The sequence below is a fragment of the Triticum urartu genome, chromosome 4 (assembly GCF_003073215.2).
Source record: "Triticum urartu cultivar G1812 chromosome 4, Tu2.1, whole genome shotgun sequence".
Taxonomy (NCBI): Eukaryota; Viridiplantae; Streptophyta; class Magnoliopsida; order Poales; family Poaceae; genus Triticum; species Triticum urartu.
Window position 1 is genome coordinate 401,389,069 of NC_053025.1, and position 21,358 is coordinate 401,410,426.

A 21,358-nucleotide genomic window follows, 5' to 3' on the forward strand; every position below is an offset into this window, starting at 1 on the left:
GCTAAAGTCACTCAAGTCATCACATGTCGCCGTGGTCGAAGGTAAAATCCCATGCTCAACCGTCTCGTAGTCGTCGCCATGGATGAAGGCCGAAGATGGCACAACATCACTGTCGCCGTGGATGAAGGTCGAAGATGGCACATCATCACTCTCGCCTCCTAAGATGGAAGCATCATCCTTGCTCGCCACCGTGTCGCTCGCCTCCAAAGCTTGGTCCTTGAGGGTCTCCGTAGTCGTACTCGTCGCCGCACCGTCTTGAAAAAGAGTCATGGAGGACTCGGCATCGTCAATGCCACAAAGAGGAATGTCGGTGAAGTCGACCTTGGGAGCATCATCTGGGAGCTCGTCGGGCTTGGACATCTTGGTGGTACTATCCTCATGCTCGTTCTCATGGAGCTTGGTCGTCGCGAAGTGAGCTTGGGGTGGAGAAACTTTGGCCTTCATGAGTCCTTGTTCCGCCTTGAGAGCACCAATGTAGTTGTCGTCGAGGGACTTGTAGTTCTCGAGGAAGATCGTCTTGGAGATGTCGTTGTGCAATCCCATCATGAAGTGGAACTTCATCAAAATGGGGTCGTCCACGCCGAATCGTCGCAAGGCAATCCTCATCTCCTTGAAGTACTCGTCGATGGACTTGGATCCTTGGATGGTGTTCTCCAATTGGTGTTGCAGTTGTTCCGTGTAGGTTGGAGGCACAAACTCTCGCCGCAAAGCTCTCTTCATCTTGGGCCAACTCATGTCGTAGCTCTCCGAAGGTGTGTGAAGCCACCATGTGGACGCGTAGTCGTGGAAGTTACTTGTGGCGCACTTCACTTGATCTTCGGGAGGGACTTGGTGTAGCTTGAGGTAGTCGTCCATCAAACGCTCCCACTCGAGATACTCCTCGGGTTCTTGAGTCCCATAGAAAGGAATCGTGTGGTCGATGTCGAGGTCGTAGTAGCTCATGGAAGTCGTGGACTTGAGCTTGGGGAGCTTCTCTTGAGCATAGTCTTGAGGTGCTTGTTGGCGAAGATGCCATATATCCGAAGGCGAAGATGCCTTGAAGTCGCTTGGCAAAGATGCCAAAGTGGTTGGTGTAGCCGTAGCTCCGTCTTGGTGGTGCTTGTCTCGCGGTCTTCTCTTGTGGTCATGAAGTTTGGACTTGGAGTGAAGTAGGGCTTGTTGCGACTTGTAGCTAGGCGCATCTCGAGCATCCTCATGATGATGTTGTTGTCGTCGTGCTTGAGCTCAATGTAGATGTCGTTCGTCATCATCGTGCACATGTTGCTTGGAGGTGACTTGCCCTTCATGACGAGGTGGATCACAAACATGATGGTGGTCGCCATGGAGATGTGGACGAGGACGACTTGCGCTTGCATCATTTTTGCGCTCCGAATACTTTTGACTTGAACGTCGCCGCCTTGAGGATGATGAAGGGGAAGAACGGTTGATCAACAAGGTTCGAATCTCCTCCATCCTTGCATCTTGCTCCTCCTTTTGTCCGGAAAGCTTGTTGTTGATGTAGTTGTACACGTCGTGTTGTTGTGGAAGACCGGAAGATGAAATGCCTTGCCTATCCATCACAAGATTCGAGCCAATATGAGTGGAGAAAGAGAAGAACGAATACCAAATGTACCTTGACCGAAGTTGAAAGTGGATCAATGATCACTCCAATGTGGACAAGGAAATAGCACAATTGGTACCAATTCTTGTCGGTTTCTCACACCTACACAAGTAAGGCTTATGGTGGAGCTCGGTGAGGATAGTGGCACAAAAATTTGATGTAAAATGTTAGCAAGAGTCAATAATGTTGAAAGAGATTCACAAATTCGCAAGTGTAACAAGTAGACCAATAGCAATATGTGGCACACGGAAACACACACACGGATAGATAAATGGGGTCGTGCAACCAAGGATGAGCACAAAATGTGGAATCCACACGGAAAACGCTCGTGTTGCACAACTCAAGAGAGACACTAGCACGATTGCTCTATAGGCGGATACGACACTTGTGCACAACCTATAAGATGCAAAATGTATAAACTTTCTACCCCAAGTATGCTATGTATGTATGGTTCCCGGTGTTTGATCCAAGATGATCGGATATGACAATCTTATGCAATGTGGTGGATGCTATGGCTATTGCTTACAAGCTATTTGCTCTTTCTCTTTTGCTTAAAAGCTTATTCTTTTTTATATCCACTTTACGAAATGCATAAATCAAGATAGTAATTGTGTATATGCGGGAACAAACTTGAGGCACACGAGATGATATGATACCAATATGATATGGTATGTATGCAATGTATGGTGTAGATCACTAATGTGCACAAGTAACATTGCCGGCAATACTCAAATGGCTAGTCTCGATAGGCAAGTAACGCAAAATGGGCTAGGGGTTATCAATGCAATGGCAAGGGAATATACAATGGAGGGATACCACGATACCAAGATGATATGGAGGTTACCGTCCGTGTCGATGATGAGTAGCGGTGATCTTGATGGAGATACCAAGATGATGGAGACTCGTCCCTAAGTAGCCGAAACACCTTAGGAAACGGAAAAACCGCGAACTCAAAATCTCAAATGCCAAATGGTGGTAGCGGGATGCGGTAGTGGTTGCGGAAGCTCAAAGGGATTATGGAAATGCAATGATGGGTTGTGGAGTACGCAATGCGGAGGTGGAGGGTAAGGTGGTGTACTATACACGGTGTCGGAGTTGGAAGCACGGTCCCTATGTAGCCGAAACACCTTAGGAGACACAACTCACAACACTAACAAAATTGGGTTAAGTTGGGGTGGCGGAAGTGTATGGTGGGTAAGCCTATGCGGAAGTGGTGGTGGTGGTTGATGAAGAAGCAACCGTCCCTAAGTAGCCTAGACACCTTAGGAGACTCAAATCACTCCTCAAGCAACCACTAATACGATGGGGAACAAAATTGGTTAGGTTGCGGGAGTCGGAGATGGTGTAGCGGATGATGTGGTGGAAGCCCTAGGCAAAGATGCCAAAATTTTCAAAATTTGATCGAGTCAAAAGATGTTGGTGGTATTTTTGTGGGAAGTAGGATGTCAAGATCTTCTCAACGAGCTAAAGAACGTCAAAATCGGAGTTCGGATGAATTAGTTATGGCCAAAACAAAATTTTAGCGAAGTCAGTTTTTACAGGTAGCGGACGTCCAGAAATGGACGGATGTCCGGTCACGGGACGTCCGGTCGGGTCGGAAATCCGCCAATTTCAGCTCGGGTTAGGGGTTCCGGTCGTCTGGTAAGGTCGGACGTCCGGTGCTTCCTGGGTCTCCGGACGTCCGGTAAAGTGACGGTCGTCCGGTGGTCTGGGTCAACGCGAGATGCGAGTTTCGGGACGCGATTTTGGGCGGAATTTGGGGATTTTGGGGGTCAAAATTGATGAGATTTCGTCGATGAAAGATGGGGAAACTTGGGGAGATGCTAGATCCACTTGAAACCAAGAAAATCCATGGATCAAAATCAACAAAACATCATCAAACCAACAAATCACAAAAAAAATTGGGGCTATTTTTGGTGGGGATTTTCGAATTTAGGACGAAATCAAGCAAAAGAAGGCTAGAAAACGGTGGGGGGGGCTCCGAAATCGTGATCAACGTGGCTCATGATACCAAGATGATGTAGGGTAGAACCCTAGCGGCCCGATCTTTCACGAAAGGAGCGGATCCCGCGAAGAACACGAGGAACACGAGGGGGAAAACAAGGGGAAACACGAGAGAATCACTCAACCAACAAGAAATAGTCACACATGTGCTAGATCCTCGAAACACAAAGAGATACACGATCCAAATCCAACAAAGGATGATACATAGGGTAACCGGTTCTTCTCCGTGAGGAGGTCTTGAATCCACGGGGGGATCTTCCCTTAGAAAGGGGGCTTGAATCCGAAGGGATCTTCTCCACAAGGAGGTCTTGAATCCAAGGTGGATCTTCTCTGTAGAGGCCGCGGTCTCTCTCGTGGAGTAGATCCGATATGGATGAGCATAGCTTTATCTCTCAAATGAGCTATCACAACGCTAACCCTAACTAGGAGGAGGTGGAGGAGTATATATAGTCTAGGTCCATGAAGGGGTAAGTGGGAGAGGGATACATGGGCTTCATGCCCGCTCTCTGTACGCAAACAGGTACCGGACATCCGCTAGGGACCGGTCGTCCGGTGGCTCGCGGGCTTCCGGACGTCCGGTAGTCGCCGAACTTCCGCTCACTTTGGCTCGGTTGAGGTGGCACCGGACGTCCGGTGGCTGGCGGTCGTCCGGTCGCCGGTCGTCCTGTGTCATCGGTCTTCCGCTGAATTGGCTCGGGTGTAGATGTACCGGTCGTCCAGTGGGGGGCGGGACGTCCGCTCGCTGGGAGGGGCCGGTCGTCCGGTGTCGTCCGGACGTCCGCTCGCTGGAGCTTCTTCGACAACTCTTCTTCTTGCGTCTTCATTTCCACGCTTCCCTCGCGGATGGTGTAGTTGTACACTTGCACTCGCACTCCTCCTCGCCGTCCGTAGTGTTCCGACAATACCTATGCATGTACGTGAGTGGAGTGTCAAGTAGTATACCATCCTCAAAGGGGTCAAGTGAGCACGTGTAAAGGAGATGATTCACCTTTATGTATGTGAAGTAGATGTCGCATGTGTCACTTGCCAAATGGACTCTTGACATGGTGATGTCCATAGGATGCTGCGCATCAGTCTATCTTGTTGCAAGGAACAAAATGTGCCATTTTTGAGAAACGGTCCACAACGACAAATATGGAATCTTTCCCATTTCGAGTCCTAGGCAAACCAAGTACAAAGTCCATTGTAATGTCTTCCCATGGTTGGTATGGAATTGGTAAAGGCATATAGAGGCCATGAGATTGAGCTTTGGACTTAGCTTTGCGACATGTAGAACATCGGTTGGTGAAACGATTGACGTCCTGAAACATCTTTGGCCAAAAGTAGTTCTTCAAGAGTGTGGCGGACGTCTTGTCGCGTCCGAAGTGTCCCATTAAGCCTCCTCCATGAGATTCCTGCAAAAGCAACAAACGAAGAGAGGACTCGGGAATGCAAAGTTTGTTACCTCTCATAAGATATCCGTCTTTAATGTAATAGTGTTCCCAAGATGTATTCGACAAACACTTGGCATAAGGAGTAGCAAAAGTTGCATCATGCTCATACAAGTCTTTGATATGCTCGAAGCCAATGACATCTAACTCAAGTTGCGTGACAAGCATGCATATGCGGGAAAGAGCATCCGCTACGATGTTTTCTTTTCCCTTGATGTACTTTATGACATAGGGAAAAGACTCAATAAATTCACTCCATTTAGCATGACGCTTGTTCAACTTCGTTGGACCCTTCAGATACTTGAGGGTCTGATGATCGGTATGAATGATAAACTCATGGGGACGAAGGTAATGTTCCCATTCATGCAAAACGCGGACTAAAGCATATAGCTCTTTGTCATAGATGGGATAATTGAGTTGCGCTCCGGAAAGTTTCTCACTAAAGTAAGCTATGGGGCGCTTCTCTTGCGTTAACACACCTCCTATGCCATTACCACTAGCATCGCAATGAATTTCAAAAGGCTTGTCAAAGTTGGGTAAAGCAAGCACGGGAGCATGAGTAAGCAAATTCTTAAGCTCATTGAATGCGGTATCTTGGGATGGTCCCCATATAAAAGGCGCATTCTTCTTGCTCAAAGCATGCAAAGGCGAAGCAATAGTGCTAAAATCCTTCACAAAGCGATGATAGAAACCCGCAAGGCCAAGAAAACTACGCACTTGATGCAAGTTGGTTGGTTGCGGCCAAGTCTTAATAGCATTGATCTTGGAGTCATCAACATGAACACCCTTAGAAGAAACAACAAAACCCAAGAAAACGAGCTTATCAACACCAAAAAGGCATTTCTCCATATTAGCATAGAGGCGCTCTTTTCTAAGAGTTTGCAAAATGGTGCGGACATGGGTGACATGCTATTTGATAGATTTGCTAGACACAAGAATGTCATCAAAGTAGACCACAACAAATATACCAATGTAAGGGCGAAAGACATGATTCATGAGGCGCATAAAAGTGCCCGGTGCTTCCGAAAAACCCATAGGCATGACTAACCACTCATACAAAACAAACTTGGTTTTGAAGGCGGTTTACATTCATCACCCTCTTGCTTTGATAGTAACCACTCTTAAGATCAATTTTGGAAAATATAGTGGCACCGCTAAGCTCATCAAGCATATCATCTATGCGTGGAATGGGATACCTATAGCGAACGGTGATAGCATTGGTAGGTCTACAATCGGAGCACATGCGAAAACTACCATCACGTTTTGGCACAAGAATGACCGGAACGGCACAAGGGCTCAAACTTTCACGCACATGTCCATGGTCTATGAGATGCTTTACTTGCCTTTGTATTTCTTTTGTTTCATCGGGGTTGACATGGTATGGAGCTTTGTTCGGAAGAGGTGCTCCGGGGATGAGGTCGATTCGGTGCTCAATGCCTTGTAGAGGAGGTAGACCCGGAGGTAGCTCATCGGGGAAAACATCTTGAAATTCCTGCAAAAGAGAAGACAACACTAGAGGAAGAGTGTGAGAAGTGTTAGTTTGTGGTGCATTGTCCTTGCATATGAGGACGTAGTGTAGGACACTAGATGGGTTCTCACACACTTCTCTTATCTCACGTCTGGTGGCAAATAGAACTAGGTTTTTGTTTTGGCTCATCGTGGAGGCACTCAATTTTGGCTTGTGGCCTCACTCTCTTTTTGGTGGCTCTCTCTCTCACTATGATCTCCACAATGGGTGGCTTGCTTGTCGGCGATCACTTGACTTGGCGACATTGGACGGAGGACGTACTCCTTGCCCTTCATCTTGAAGATGTAGTGGTTCGTTCGGACGTTGTGGACGACTCCTCTATCGAATTTCCATGGCCGTCCAAGGAGAAGATGACAAACGGTCATTGGAACGACGTCGCACTCCAAGGTGTCTTCGTAGGCGCTGATTTTGACACAGACTTGTACTCGGTGCTCGACTTGGATGGTGCCAGAGTCACTAAGCCATTGCACTTTGTATGGATGTGGATGCTTCATCTTGGGCAATTGGAGCTTGGATCAAAGCTCTTCGCTTGCGAGATTATGACAACTTTGTCCATCGATGATGACCTTGATGGATCGTCCATTGATGCCGGCCTTGGTGTGGAATATGTGGCATTGTTGGTCTTCTTCTTGGTGATGTTGGAGAGTCAAGACTTTGGAGACAACAAGTGCGGGGCTTGTGTCTTCATCGCAAAAGACTTGTTCTTCTTCATTGTTCACTTGGCGGTGCATGGCGACTTGCTCAAGGGCTTCCATTTCGCCTTCACTCATGGAGTCATAAGTGCCATCGTCGTTGAAGACCATGGTTCGCTTGTTGGTGCACTCGTAGGACTTGTGGCCTCGGCCTCCGCAAGTGAAACACTTGAAGGAAATCGTCTTGATGGTCTCATCGGTTGGGGTTGATGATGATGAAGCTCTCGGCTTGAAGTTTCTCGTAGGAGGATGGCTTTTAGTTGATGAAGCTTTCTTGGAAGTCGACCTGTCGATGTTGGAAATAGAAGGTCTTGTAGTCGGTGTTGGAGTCGTTGAAGCTTGGTTGTTGGAGAAGCCGTAGGACTTGGATGAGAACTTGGAATACTTGAAATCATCTTGCACTTGGCGTTTTGCTTTGGTAGCTTGGTGCACTAGCTCGATGAGATTTGAGTATGGTTGGAAGTCGGCGATCTTCTTGATAGGATGATTGAGTTCATTGAAGAAACGTGCCATTGTTTGCTCATCATCTTCCGTGACATTGGCTCTTATCATTGCAATCTCCATCTCCTTGTAACACTCTTCAACGCTCTTTGTTCCTTGCTTGAGTTGTTGGAGTTTCTTGAAGAGGTCGCGGTTGTAGTAGGTAGGCATGAAGCGTGCTCTCATGGCATCCTTCATTTGCGCCCAAGTAGTGATGGGTGGTCCACCTCTTGCCTCTCGGCGCTCTATGATTTGTTCCCCCCAAATGAGGACATAGTCTTGGAACTCAAGGGATGCCATCGCGATCTTCTTCTCTTCTTCATAATTGTGAAAACGGAAGATCTTGTCAACCTTCAATGCCCATGAAAGGTACTCTTCAGGACCGTTGCTTCCGTTGAACTTGGGCATGGTGAACTTGAGTTTGCCATAACGTTGCTCTTCATTGTGTTGGGGTCAGGGGTGATGACGCCCATGTTGTTGATGATTGATCAACTCGTGGTGCTCTTGGCGCGGAGGATTGTTATCGTCATGTTGTTCTTGCCGTGGAGGATCTCCATTGTCTTCGTGATCTGGATTAACTTGTTGTTCTTGGCAAGCTTGTGGAGGAGCTCGTCGAGCTCGCGGAGGAACTTGACGATGCACGCGAGCTTGAAATCTTCGTTCTTGAATTTCTTTGCGAAGTGCTTCCTCTTGTTCATGGGCTTGTCGGCTTCGGTCGGCTACGGCTCGACTCGAATCGCGTAGAGCTTGTTGCGCCGCAAGTGCTTGAGAGTCACGGAGTTGTTGTTCTTGACATTGTGCCTCGGCATCTTGAGCATTTTGGTGTAGACGCGTTCGCTCTTCCTCTTCATGTTGGCGTTGGCGTTGCCGTTCTCGTGCTAGCGCAAAGGCCTCTTGAGTTTGACGTTGTCGGCGCTCTTGAGAGTGGGTGGCTCGTAGGGGATTGAGGTTTGCTTGACAGTCGGTGCGTGCGGCTCGGTGAAGAGTGTTCGATGTCGGTGTACTTGAGCCGGAGAGGGTGAAGTCGGAGTGGCGGCTTGAGTGGTTCCTTCTCGAAGTGGAAGACGTGTGGTTGAGCAACAAAGCACGAATTTCGTCCATCCTTGCGTCATTCTCTTGCTTGTGATCGTCGAGCTTGTGGTCGAAGTAGTCCCTTGTATGTTGCTCAGAAAGTCGCAAGTCGGCGGCAAGGTTGTCAATGCGTTCACTCATAGCTTGTTGCTCTTGATGCAAAGCACGTTGTGCACCAAAGAGGTGACTCTTGGTGACGAAGTAGTTCATGTCGTCGCCTTGTTCCATGAAGAGTGGCTTGGTAGAAGTACTTGGCCTATCCATCATTCCAAGACAAATGTGAGTGGTAGAAAGAGAAGAACGAGTACCAAATGTACCTTGACCGAAGTTGAAAGTGGATCGAGGATCACTCCAATGTAGGACAAGGAAATAGCACAATTGGTACTAGTTCTTGTCGGTTTCTCACACCTACACAAATAAAAGCTTTTGGTGGAGCTTGGTTAGGATGCTGGCACAAAATTTGATGCAATTGTAAGTGAGCTTCAATAATGTTGGAAAAGATTCGCAAGATGCAATGTAACAAGTAGACCAAGCATATAAGGTACACGGAAACACACACGCAAAAAGATAAGTGGGGTTGTGCAACCAAGGGTGAGCCAAAATGTGGAATCCACAAAAATGCTCTTGTTGCACAACACTAGAGAGACGCTAGTACGATTGCACAATAGGCGGATACAAGAACTTGTGCACAACCTACTTAGCAAAAATGCAACGACTTCTATCCCAAATATTTTGTATGCAATGTGTTGCTATGATATGATCCAAGATGATCGAGTATGACAATCTTAATGTTGTAAGATGCTATGTTTCTTGCTTAAAAGCTCTTTGCTTATCTTTTCTCTTTGCTTAAAAGCTTGTTTGGCTCTTTGATGTTTGAGCTCTTTTCTCATGTAATGCTTGACGAACCAAGATAGAAAATGAGTATGCGATGACACTTTGTGACACAAGAGATGATACCAATATATGCAACAATGATGTATGTATGCTATGGGAAGTATGATCACTAATGTGCACAAGTCTTGTTGCCAGCAATACTCAATTGCTAGTCTCGATGGGTAAGCATCGCAAAGGAGTAAGGCTATGATGGCTATCAATGTAATGGTAAGAGTGATATGTCCAATACCAAGACGAGGTTACTGGTCTTGCTTCCGGTATGGTGTCAAAATGGTGGCACAAATACCAAGATGTAGTTGAGGTGGTCGTTGTTGATGACGATGTAGGATGGCGGTGAGGATGTAGGACACGTCCGTGGCGAAGATGAGCGATGGTGATGTCGATGTCGAACCGTACCTAGATAGCCGAAACACAAAAGGATACGGTACCGCAACTCAAATTCTCAAACCTCGAAGTAGCAAATGTGTCGGAGAGCAAAACAGTCCAAAAATGGTTGGTTTATGCGGAAGTGGTGGAGGTATGTGGAAACATATATGGTATATGGTGGGCACCAGAACAATATTTGATGGAAATTGGCCGGAAAACGGGGCGGTGGATGGAGATGTTGCTGCCAGGGGTCGGATGTCCGGGTGGGAGGCCGGATGTGCGGGCTGGATGGGCCGGATGTCCGGGCTCTGGATCCGGGGACGAACGGGATAAACACCGCGAGGAGTGGTTAAAACCGTGCGAAATTCGGAGGAATTTGTGGATGGAAATTGGGGGAAAAAGGATGGGAAGCTAGATCCACTCAAAACAAAGCAAATCCACGGATCCAAACCAACAAAATCTCAACAGACCAACAAATCACAAAAACAATTGGGGCTATTTTTGTGGGGATTTTTCGAGTTAGGACGAAAATCAACAAAACAAGGCTAGAAACACAACGGGGAGGCTCCGAAATCGTGATCAACCTGGCTCTAGATACCAAGATGATGTAGGGTGGAACCCTATACGGCCAATCTTTCACGAAAGGAGCGGATCCCACAAAGAACACGAGGAACACAAAGAGGGGAACGAGGGAAAACACAAGGGGAAACACAAGAGGAACACTCAAACTAACAAGAACAAGTCACACATGGGCTATATCCTCGAGTACATAAGGTAAGATACACGATCCACGATCAACTAGGGATGATACAAAAGGGTAACCGGTTCTTCTCTGTGAGGAGGTCTTGAGGTTCTTCCCTAAAGAGGGGTCTTGAATCCGCTTGGGGGATCTTCTCCGATGGAGGCTCGAATCTCCGAGGAGAAGGTAACCAAGTGAATGAGCAAAGCTCTCACACAAAATATGAGCTAATCCTTTGCTAACCCTAGAAAGTTGTACGGGATGGAGTATATATAGTCTAGGGGGAGAAGGGATACACGGGCCTCGGCCCTTCACTGTGCACAGATAGGTGAGGCCGGATGTCCGGGCTGGAGCGGTGGCATTTGTTGCTCTCGAGTTCGGAGGGGCCGGATTTCCGGGCCGGTGGCCGGATGTCCGGGGGCTCAGAAGGGGCCGGATGTCTGGGCTGCCGGGGCCGGATGTCCGGGGCCTGTAGCCTTCTGCTGCTGGGCCGCTGTGGAGGAAGACGCTCCAGGGGCCGGATGTCCGGGGCCTGGGAGATGCTCTTGGCTCCTTCCGTTGGTTCTCCTCATCCGTGGACTTGGGGACTTGTACATCTTCGGGAGGGCCCTCTTGGTGCCTAATCATGCACAACACCTCGGACTTAGGTAGTAGCCATGTCTCATGCATAGAAAGTGGAAGTTCGGAGAGGTGTGAATTCACCTTATCTTCGATAGCTTTCGCTCGGGCTCGTGTCATTGGTCCAAGTGGTGTCGTTAGAGGTGTCGGTGCGTCCATGGGGATGATCATGGGATGCTCCGCATCAGGTAACATAGCCAAACAACGGTTTGCTAGGATAAGGTGGGTTAGAGGCTTGACATGGAAATATGGGAGGCATGATATAGCAAGTGGTAGGTATCGCAGCATAGCAATAGAGCGAGCAACTAGCAAGCAAAGATAGAAGTGATTTCGAGGGTATGGTCATCTTGCATGCAAAGTTCTCCGAGTCGACGTAAGCTTGATCCTCGTAAGCATACTCAAAGGGTTCCTCGATCACGAACTCGTCTCCCGGATCTACCCAAAGCAAGAACAAAAGCAAAGGAAACCACAATCAACCACGGTGCAATGCGCAAGCAACATGATGCAAAACATGGCATGATATACGGGATGTACTATGCAATGCATGTGCATGTTCCGGAAGGAAAAGATTGAACCAGGCCTCAACTTGGCAAACCAAGAGTGCCGCTGGAAAGATGAGTTGATTTCGGTTAAAATTGATATAAAGATCACCGGAATCAGATGCACGGTTTGCAAATGGCAAGCAAAACAAGAATGGCACAATTCTGCGATTAACAGCACGATGCCATCTAGAATGCAACAAGAAGCTAAGCTACTGCACTCAAACATAGCAGCAAAGCACATGGCAGTGATCTACTCAAGATAATTGACAAAAGATGAACACTGAGCTACGGCTAATTCACACAATAGCAGGTTCAAACAATCATGGCAATAGTGCAAAAGATATTAGCATCACAGACTTGGTGAAAATAACCTGTCAGGAATTAACATCAGGAAGCAATGTTTAGAGCAAGAAAACAACATGCTACAGGATCAAAACATAGAAATACAAGGAATGGCATGAATCTACTCAAATAATATAACAAAAGTCCCTTACTGACCATATGCCAAAAAGGACCAGAAGGTATGATGGCACCCATGTAAACATAGCAAGTTTCATTAACAGATTCAGACTTAGCAGAAAACTGGATAGGCATAAACAGAGTTAAGAAGGCATGTTTGCGAGCTCGATGCACTCAACACAAGGCATTGCATGACAAGCTAAGCACACTACCAGCAAGAAGACATGATCAAGAAGCTAAACATGGCAAGAACAATCTCATAGCATGCATGGATCAACTACAACAACCTTGGAAAAATTGATTAACACATAAACAATCTGCCAGGAACATTTTATAGCAAAAGTAGAGCAAGATTGAGTCATGCTAGGGCACTCCATAAATGCAAACAGGGGCATGGATGGATAGAGCATAACCATGTGTCAAAATCATCCTTACTGAACATACTCAAAAGAAGCATGGATCTCTCTGTAGCAACATGAATACATGGCATAAAAATAACAACAGACAAAGACTTAAGTGAAATTCTAAGTCTCTGAAATCAACAATATCATGAGAGCTACTTTTCATGCTTGTGCTAGTCACCACATTGATTACAAAAATACATGGCATACACCCCTGTAAAGATGGCATGGCATAGCCCAAAACACATGTAGAGCTCGTGCTCATATGCAGCACACAATAATCATGGCAAAAATGACAGATGCTCATAAAATGATAAGAATCAGGAACTAACATTTTATAGCACTCTTGCATCAAAGATTAGGGCATCAAGATGGACTCAAACAAACATGGCACAATGGAACAAAATGGAGAGCACATCCAGATGAACATTTTGATATCTCATGCATGCAAAACGGAGTTACGGATGAGGAGTTATGATGCGTTGAACAGAGGCTTAAAATATTTCAGAAAAAGGACTTAGAGGAATATCTCACCCTCCGGATCTAGGGTTGGCTCAGCACGGTTTGCGAGGTACACCGGAGAAACTCGCTGGAGTTGGCGTGGAGGAGGTCGGATGACACGAGGAGGCGGCCAGAGAGGACGGGGGGGGGGGGGCCTGGGAGGAGGATCTCGGCGGATCAGCGGAGCTGCGACCGGAGGCGAGCGGCCTGGCCCGAGGAGAGCTCCGGCCTAGTGGTGGAGGGCGGCGGCCGGCGAAGCTCGACGGCGGCGAGGCGGAGCATGGCGGCGGCAGGGTCGGAGGGCGACGGCGAGCAGCGAGGTCAGGCACGGGGCGACGGCCCGCACGGAGGAGGCCGGCGCGGTGGTGCGCGAAGGGCGGCGGAGCGAGGTGCACGATGGGGGTGAGGTGGAGATCGCCAGCGGCGAGCGGCGTGGTGGCGTGAGGAGGTGGCGGAGGAGGGAGACGGGCGGTGCGGGATTCGGGCCGCAGCGGGCGAGCGGCGGCGGCGCGCGGGCGAGCGCAGGCTGGATCTGGGCCCCGCGGGCCGGCAGCAAAGTGGGGTGGCGTGGGCACTGACGTGGCATCATGGGAGTGGAGGAGGGAGGCGGCAGTGATGATGTTGGCAGCTCGCTACTGGTCCATGCGACGTGGAGGGGATCGGCTGACATGTCCGGCGCGGCGCACACGCGTCCGGATGCGCGGAGGAGGAAGATCTAGGGTTCATCCGTGAAAATTTCGGGGAGGCACACATATATATAGGTAGAGGGAGCTAGGAGAGTCCAAATGAGGTGTGGTTTTCGCCCACACAATCGTGATCAAACGGCCGAGAGGATGGAGGGGGTTTGGATGGGTTATTGGGCCACTTTGGAGGGGTGTTGGGCTGCAACACACACGAGGCCTTTACGATTACCCGGTTAACCATTGGAGTATCAAACTAACTCCAAATGGCACGAAACTTGACAGGCGGTCTACCGGTGGTGAACCAAGGCCACTTGGAAAATCTCGGTCCATTCCAAGAATGTTTAACATGCACTCACGAAAAGAGGCAAAAGGAGGGCGCTGGAGGACATAGGAGTGTCGGATTGCAAAACGGACAACGGGGAAAAAGCTCGGATGCATCAGATGAACACGTATGCAAATGCGATGCACATCATGACATGATATGAAATGCATGACATGCAAACAAATGACAAGGCAACAACAGCGAATAACTGGAAGACACCTGGCACAACGGTCTCGGGGTGTTAGAACATCTTGCATAGATATCTCCGCTTCTCGGGAGCTAGCCTGGGGAGGCCCCCCTCGAGGAGGTCTTGGTGTCGTCCACCTCGCGTGGGTCTTGGGTTGTTAATCCTGCAGCTAGGTCATACCAGGCCATCCATGGAGCCACGTCATGGGCCGCAGGTAGGCAAGTTTGGGCACCCCTGGTCCCAGGACGCCGACAGTAGCCCCCGGGCCCAAGGCACGCTCCAACTTGGCTTCTAGGCGAAGCCAAGGGGCAAGTGCGGAGCGCCGAGGGCCCTAACCACCTAGAGCCTCGGTTGACGCGTGGTGATTTATGAGACGTGGGCATCTCCGCTTCCCCACGCCGCCTTGGCAAATGTTCGACTTGACAAGGCTCTGCTGCATGCAGAGGAAAACCATCATTGTGTGCGATCATGGAGGCTGGCGGTTGGCCTCCTTCTGGCTATAATTGAGGAGAGGCCAAAGCTCCCTTTCCCATTTCCATCTTCTCGCCACCCGCTCCTTCTTTCTCGTTGCTTTAGCACCCATGGCGCCGATGAGGAAGTTCTCCGCCGCCGAGAAGGGGAAGGCCCCCAAGGAGGGACCTGGCTCGCTGTCGCCAAAGAGAGGGCGAGGCCGCCCCCATAAGTACGCTGCGACCCTTGCGGTGGCTCCTCGGGGGTGTGGGCGCACTCCCTCAGGTGCCGGCGTCACCCTAGGTGGTCGTGGTGGTGCTTCTTCCCGTGCTGGGAACCACCAAGGGTGAGGCAGCCTCTACGACGAGGGCAGGCGCGCCATGGTTGCCCGGCCTCCTCGCCCGCGCTTCCACTTGCGGAGGCGCTCCCAGAGTTCGTGGTGTGGACGGAGAGGGCGGCCGACACCTGGCTCCTGCTCTCTCGCTTCTTCATGGATGAGCTGCCAGTTGCGGAGCTTGACGGCCTCTGGCTGCAGGCCGATGGCTGCAGCAGCAAGGCTTCATGGCCTGGGGTTGAAGTTATCATCGCCGGGAGTGTGTCCTTGGCCCGCGGCTGGCAGGCGCTCGCCCACGCGCGCAGCCTGAGCAGAAGGTGCACCCTCCACTTCAAGTACAATGGCCTCGCGACCCTCTTCGTGAGGGTGTTTGGGGAAGACAGTTGTCACACAGGGTGCTGCCCCGAAGATGGCAGCGGCGACGATGAGCTTGGCCTTGACAATAGCCACGACGATGCCGAGGGTGAGCTTTCCGTTAGCAACGACCGCACTTCCTGCAGCAGCGGCAACTCCTCCTGCGAGAGCACGAGCAGCGGCGGCTACGATGAGCCACCATGTCACCGGGCTCGCATCGGGGAAGGTGGCGGGTCGTCTCATCGTCGCGCTCCAGTGAAGCATGAGGAAGGCTCAGGCTGAGCACAAGGGCCACCGGAGTCAGGCCCCGGGAGCTGGTGCGGTCGTGCAGACTGCTTTTGTTTAACCTTTCCTTTCTCCTGCATTTTGAAAAAAGTAGGGGGCCCTGCCGGGGCGTGAAATGAACCATGGTACTTATGCTACTATGTTATGTTTATTGTTCTGATGTTATGCTATGATGTTCATGTTCCGAGTAGGTGCGGTAGGACAACTTAGCTTGACATACTCGCGGTACCCTCCAACCTCGCGAGGGCGCGTCCTTTCAGCATCTAGTGAGGCCCCCAGCTGCTGACTCAGGAGCCGTTGGACTCAGGAGACATCATAAAGCTGCAGAATTGTTAGGAAATTTGTTGGGTGTCCTGTTCTTCCTTGCGCGAGCTCTTGTGCATGGGCTAGTCATGTCTTAGCGCATCACGTCGCGGTACCCAGGGGGCACGAACCTAAGAAGGTGCACAAATCACGAGTTCATTTGAGGGCGCCCCACCAAGATCCAGGACACCAAAGCTCTGGGTTGACCGGGCTTTGGGAGGTGTGTTCGCGGCATGGACGAGCTCAACGCATGCACACACCTGCCCAGCCCCCGCATGATGCGCACGAGGAAGAGCGACGGGCAACTGCCGCTCTCCCTAAACCAAAACAAAAAGGTGAGCGGAGCAAAAGGAGAAAAACCCAACTTGGCAATCGAGAAATGCTGGCACTCCAAATTCCATTAAAAAAGTTGCAACCCAGCTTGAGAAAGCAAGCAAATGAACAGCCGCGTCCGGCACCTAGTCTAGTCTTCTCAGCAGCGCGGAGCTAAGTGCTGCCACTAGGACGTGGGAGGGAGCCCCCGAGGCCCGAGGGAGGCACTCCGAAGACTCCAGGGCATGTACGGCCCCACTCATTATTACGTGAGAGTGTCACGAGTGGAGACCTTCACAGGCACTGGGCCTTTGCTTCATGGGTAGAACTTTCGGAGCTGCTAGATTTTCTAGGCGTTCTAGATGGGGATCCCGTCTTGTGTCTCCAGGCGCGCGGCGCCAGGCCTGGAGACGCAGGCAATCCTAAACGGGCCCTCCCACATGGGTGAGAGATTATGCAGCCCCTCCCTGGAGAGCACCCGCCTCAGGACGAGATCGCCCTCCTCGAGCGTCCTAGAGCGGACACTGCGGTAGTGGTACCGCCGCAGCGCCTGCTGGTACCTTGCCGCCCGGAGCGAGGCTTGACGGCGACGTTCCTCCCCTAGCATGAGGTCCATCCCTCGTGTGGCGTCCTGACGTGCCTCGTCAAACGCCAAGATTCGCGCGGAGTGATGCTTGACCTCGTGAGGGAGAACCGCTTCGGCTCTGTAGACGAGGAAGAATGGAGTCTTGCTGTTGGCTTGGTGGTGGTGGTGCGGATGGACGACAGCACGGACTGGAGCTCATCGAGTCAGCCCCTGCCACAGGCCTCGAGCTTCTTCTTGAAGGTTCTTGTCTTGAGGCCTCTCAGGACCTCCGCATTCGCGCACTCGGCTTGGCCTTTGCTTCTGGGGTGTGCCACTGAGATGTAGCATATCTGTGTTCTAAGGTTAGCACAATATATTTTGAAGAGGTTGCTAGTGAACTGTGAGCCGTTGTCAATGATGATACGACTAGGGACACCAAAGTGGCTCACGAGGCCCTTGATGAACTTGACTGCCGAGCCGGCCAGGATGGTGTAGACATCTTCCACTTCCGCCCACTTGGTGAATTTGTCGATGGCGACGTAGAGGTAGCAGTAACCCCCGGGCACCCGTGGGAACGGTCCCAAGATATCCAGCCCCTAGACCGCGAATGTCCATGTGATCGGGATGGTCTGGAAGCCCTGTGCGGGCTGGTGGATCTGCTTGGCGTGGAACTAGCAGGACTTGACCAGCTCGGCGGCGTCGTTGAGCACCGTGGGCCAGTAGAACCCGCTGTGAAATACCTTTCCCACGAGGGTGCGTGATGAAGAGTGGTTCCTGCACTCCCCGCCATGTATGTTCGTGTAGCGACCAGACCTCAAACGGTCTGATCTCTGTGCTTCAGTGTCATCCCTGGATCAGTAATGCTGACATGCACATTACTTGAAGGATTTATAACAGAGTAGCAATCACACACTTAGTACATAGAATGTCTCAAAAGAGAACTTATTACAATAAATATGCCTTAAGGCCATCTAATAACGATAACAACAGAAGGTTTGGAACATAAGTGAGTCCATCAACTCCAACGGCATCACTGAGTATAGAACCACGACCTAAAAGCACCATACTCGTCATCTGAAAAATCTGCAACATGAACGTTGCAGCCCGAAATGGGTCAGCACATGGAATATGCTGGCAAAGTAACACATAGAGAGTAATGGAAGAATAAGACTATACTACATGCATATTTGGCTGGTGGAAAGCTCTATGGTTACAATTTTTCCCTACTGCAAAGGAATAAATTTTATTTAACTATCATGGTAGTTGTTAAACATAGAGAGTGTAGACACCCTCTCAATCCCAATTAAGCATCATCATTAAAACCCAACAATATTAATTAGGGTAACATGATGAGATTCACATGATAATCCAAGTACTAGATACTCAAGACGTCCATAACCGGGGACACGGCTAACCATGATTATTTTATACACTCTGCAGAGGTTTGCGCTTTCCCCACAAGACTCGATCTCCTCCGTTGGGATTCTCGCACTACATGATGTTTGAGAAACGGATGACCGAGACATAGTCTTTCAAAAGCGCTAGCACCTTACGAATGGGTAGACCGTACCAACCTACATCCCCTACATTTGCTAGCCCACCACTGTAAGAGTTCGCACGACTTAGTCAACTATGCTAGAGCCCATAGTAGGTTGTGGCTGCACACAGAAGTTTCTAGTATGAATAATCTAATGATCCCTTTGAGCCTGGGTGGCGGTCCACAAAGAAAAACAGGCAGTAGCTGGAATACCCAGGTGCCTCAGTCCACCCAGATGTGTGTTTAAGTTGCCACCTTAGATAAACCATTAATTTAACAATCTCACATCTGTCATGGATACACTCACCCAATCCACGTCTACTAGCATAGCATGGCAATATAAGCAAACGTAGAAGTAACTCCTAAAGGTTTGATAATAAAACAGGTAATAGGTACTACCTCATCTACTTCCCAAAAACCACAATTTAATTAGATCCTAATCATGCAATTGTTTGAGGATTGATCTAATGCAATAAAAACTGGGTAGTAAAGAGGTATGATCAAAGTATTACTTGCCTTGCTGATGATCCGCGAAACCTAGAGATTCAAAGTAGCAAGCAGCGCACTCTGGGTACTCTATCGCAAACAAACAAGCACACAATAAGCACTCATCTAATGCACAGGTAAAACTCAAATAAGAGATCTAACCAGAAAGTTCAACTTAAGAACTCCGGTTTGCAAAAAGAATCAAATCGAACGAAGCGACGAAAGTCAAACGGCGAAAGAAACAAGCTTCGTTTACTAATCTGGACCTAGGTCAAATTTTACAAAGGCAAAAACTTGTTTGAGTTGATTAAACGGAAAGAGGGTTTCGAGACGAAACTCTAGCACTTGACTCGCCTGCTTTCGATAAACGAGCGAAAAGTTATACTAGAACGAAAATCGGATCAGAAATCGTGATCAGAAATAATCACGGAAAATCTGAGAAAAAGAAAAACACGAACAGATTAACGAACGAACGTTCGTTTTCTGGAACTAAACGATGCATGCGTCCGTTAAAATGAACGAACGAGTGAACGGTCGCTAAATAAACTAAACCGGAAATAAACCGATCTAAAAAAACCAAACGAAAAACTGGCGGAAAACCGAACGGTTTTCTAGGGAAATCCGGTGGCGGTAGGGTCAACCTCGGTGGGCGGCGGGGTCCAGCGGCGGCGGCAGCGGCTCCGGCGTGCGGCGGCGCGGGGCGGCGGCGTCGGCGGCGTCGGGCGGCGCGGGGCGGCTGCGGCGGCAGGGCGGCGTGGCGATGCGGCGGCACAGGCGGCGGGGTCCGGCGGCTGCGGCGGCACGCGGCGGCGTTGGCGGCGGCGGGCTAGGGTTAGGGCGCGGCGCGGCTTGGGGCTTAACGGGCTCAGGGCAACGCCTTTTAAAGGCCCGGCCGGACAGAGTCCTGGCCGAACACGGCCCAAAGTCGGTTACGTGTTTTTTTAAATAATTTCGCGCTTAAAAACAAATAAAAGAAATACTAAAGAGACTCCAAAAATCCCGAAATAAATTTTCCCCGACTTCTAAAATCAAGCCGAAGTGGAGGAACATTTATTTGGGGCCTAAATGCAATTTTGAAGAACGCGCATTTTTCCTAAATTCAAATAAAATAGCAAATAACTCCAAAATAAACTCTTATTTGATTTTGTTATTAAATCCTCAATTTTTCTTTATTTTGGGAAAGTCATTTTATTCCCTCTCTCATATTTCTATGATAGAGATAATTGAAGATAAAATAAATAAAATCAAATGATCCTATTTTCAAAATTTGAGAAAACTCAAATATGAAAATAACGAAATCCCCAACTCTCTCCGAGGGTCCTTGAGTTGCGTAGAATTTCTAGGATCAAACCAAAAGCAAATAAAATATGATATGCAGTGATGATCTAATGTATAACATTCCAAATTGAAAATTTGGGATGTTACAAACCTACCCCCCTTAAGATGAATCTCGCCCTTGAGATTCGGGTTGGCTAGAAAATAGGTGAGGGTGGTCCTTCAGCAGTTCTTCCTCTCGCTCCCAGGTGGCTTCTTCCTCGGTGTGGTGGCTCCACTGAACTTTGAAAAACTTGATAACCTTGCTGCGGGTGACTCGGCTGGCATACTCAAGAATATTGACTGGTTTCTCCTCATAGGTCGAATCACTGTCCAACTGAATAGCTTCCAGCGGCACTGTATCTCTCAGCGGTATATCAGCCATCTCTGCGTGGCACTTCTTCAACTGGGAAACATGGAATACATAGTGAACTCCTGACAATCCTTCGGGTAATTCCAACTTGTAGGCTACTTCTCCCATACGCTCCAAAACCTTGTATGGTCCTACATAACATGGCGCTATCTTTCCCTTAACTCCAAAATGCTTAACTCCTCGAAGTGGAGATACTCGAAGATAAACTCGGTCTCCGACTTCGTAAACTGTCTCCTTGCGTTTAGAATCTGCGTAGCTCTTCTGCCTGGACTGGGCTACCTTGAGCCTATCGCGAATCAATTTCACCTTCTGTTCAGACTCCTTAATCAAATCTGGTCCAAACAACTGGCGGTCTCCAACTTCATCCCACGACAATGGGGTCCTGCACCTCCTTCCGTACAAGGCTTCGAAAGGGGCCATCTTCAAACTGGATTGATAACTATTATTGTAAGAGAACTCTGCATATGGCAAGTTGTCGTCCCAACTAGATCCGTAATATAGCGCACAAGCTCTCAGCATATCCTCCAG